Below are 2,031 nucleotides of genomic sequence, written 5' to 3'. Positions count from 1 at the left end.
CCGACCCTGCCATACTGTATAGTCGACAAAAATCAAAAACAAGGCGCATGAGCGAAATTAAAAATATCAAACGGATAATTGAACCACCGCACCCCGTATGTGTATATATATTACTATTTTACTTGTTTCAGTCATTTGACTGTGGCCATGCTGGAGCACCGCCTTTTAGTCGAGCTAATCGACCTCAGGACTTATTCTTTGGAAGCCCAGTACTTATTCTATCGGTCTCCTTAGCCGAACCGCCAAGTTACGGGGACGTAAACACACCAGCATCGGTTGTCAAGCGATTTTGGGGGGACAAACAGACACACACAAACATACACACACACACACACACACATATATATACATATATATATATACATATATACGACAGGCTTCTTTCAGTTTCCGTCTACCAAATCCACTCACAAGGCTTTGGTCGGCCCGAGGCTATAGTAGAAAACACTTGCCCAAGGTGCCACGCAGTGGGACTCAACCCGGAACCATGTGGTTGGTAATGATAGAAAGTAAAGATTGAAGAAACCTCAGCGCTTCATGCGCAAAATCTGGCTAACCGAATGTCAAAGGTGGGAAATGGAAAACCGTATAGGTTAAATCCACAACGCATTCCATACAAACTGAAAATCCAACACGGCATTTAGTGTAATCTTTACCGCATTAGTATTATAGATTTGCCGATATGAAAGGATTAATTGAAATACCGTAATAGTAACAATAACATTGAAACTGCAGCTATTAAACTAAACCATTTTACTGGCAGCCAGCCAGCCATGTTGCACACACGATCTAATTAAATGTAAAAAAAAATATTCAGTTTAACAAAAATGATTATAGTCTCTACATCGTTCTTCGACCTGTTAGAAATAGCAGCCAAAACACACAAAATCATTTTAAATAACCTCATCGATTTTTTGTTTAATGTTTGACATTGAATAAAGAGTTTCCTATTTAATACTCATATCAAATCTTATTTTTTCATTTAAAAAAAAAGTGCTGATATAAAACGCTTTATCATTGTCCATACGAAGAATATTCTTAATGTTTCATTTCCTATCCGGCGAATTTCCTGGACACGCCTAGAACTTGACTGGGTACTTAACCTGTCATTTAACCTCTGTAACATAATGCAATAAAGTGTTTCTTTGATGATCTGTAGTGGTTGAGCATCCAATTGCAGGAACACCCAATAAATGTCTATAGTTTTAAACAACCACAACGGCGAAACGTACGCAGGAAACAATTGATACAAACTGGAGATTATCACAATTTTGTTTCCCCTACATCTGCTCTGTATCCTATAACCAGTAATACTACTTAATATAAAAATAACTTAAGCACTATACTCGAAGACAGGATGATGATAATCTACATAGAGCTTTAAACTCAACATTAACAGTGATATACTACACGCGCGCGCGACGGGTTTCTTTTTAGTTTCCGTCTAACAAATCCACTCACAAGGCTTTGGTCGGACTGGGGTTATACTCTTTTCTTCTTTTACTTGTTTCTGTCATTTGACTGCGACCATGATGCAGCACCGCCCTAAAGGATTTTTAAGTCGAAGAAATCGACCCCCCAGGATTTATTCTTAGTAAGCCTAGTACTTATTCTATCGGTCTCTTTTGTCAAACCACTAAGTTATGGGGAGGTAAACACACCAACATCGGTCATCAAGCAATGGTGTGGGTGGAGACAGACAAACACAAATACATACACACACACACACACATCTGTAGTAAGTAGCTTGCTTACCAACCACATGGTTCCGGGTTCAGTCCGACTGCGTGACACCTTGGACAAGTGTCTTCTATTTATAGCTTCGGGCCAACCAAAGCCTTGTGAGTGGATTTGGTAGATAGAAACTGAAAGAAGCCCGTCATATATATGTATATATGTGTGTGTGTGTGTGTGTGTGTGTGTGTATCTGTGTTTGTCCCCCCAACATTGCTTGACAACCGAGGTTGGTGTGTTTACGTCTCCATAACTTAGCTGTTCGGCAAAAGAGACCGCTAGAATAAGTACTAGGCT

At 39.6% G+C, this 2,031-nt stretch overlaps 1 protein-coding gene across 1 annotated transcript in view; it reads right to left on the bottom strand.

Annotated features, from left to right (window-relative positions):
• LOC106877941 (rhotekin) overlaps window positions 1–2,031 on the bottom strand; it is a 135,905-nt gene that overhangs the window by 79,047 nt on the left and 54,827 nt on the right. The gene's annotated exons all lie outside the window — the stretch shown is intronic.

The sequence above is a fragment of the Octopus bimaculoides genome, chromosome 14 (assembly GCF_001194135.2).
Source record: "Octopus bimaculoides isolate UCB-OBI-ISO-001 chromosome 14, ASM119413v2, whole genome shotgun sequence".
NCBI classification, from domain to species: Eukaryota; Metazoa; Mollusca; class Cephalopoda; order Octopoda; family Octopodidae; genus Octopus; species Octopus bimaculoides.
Note: the sequence above shows the minus strand (reverse complement) of the source record. Positions and strands in the feature narration are given on the sequence as shown.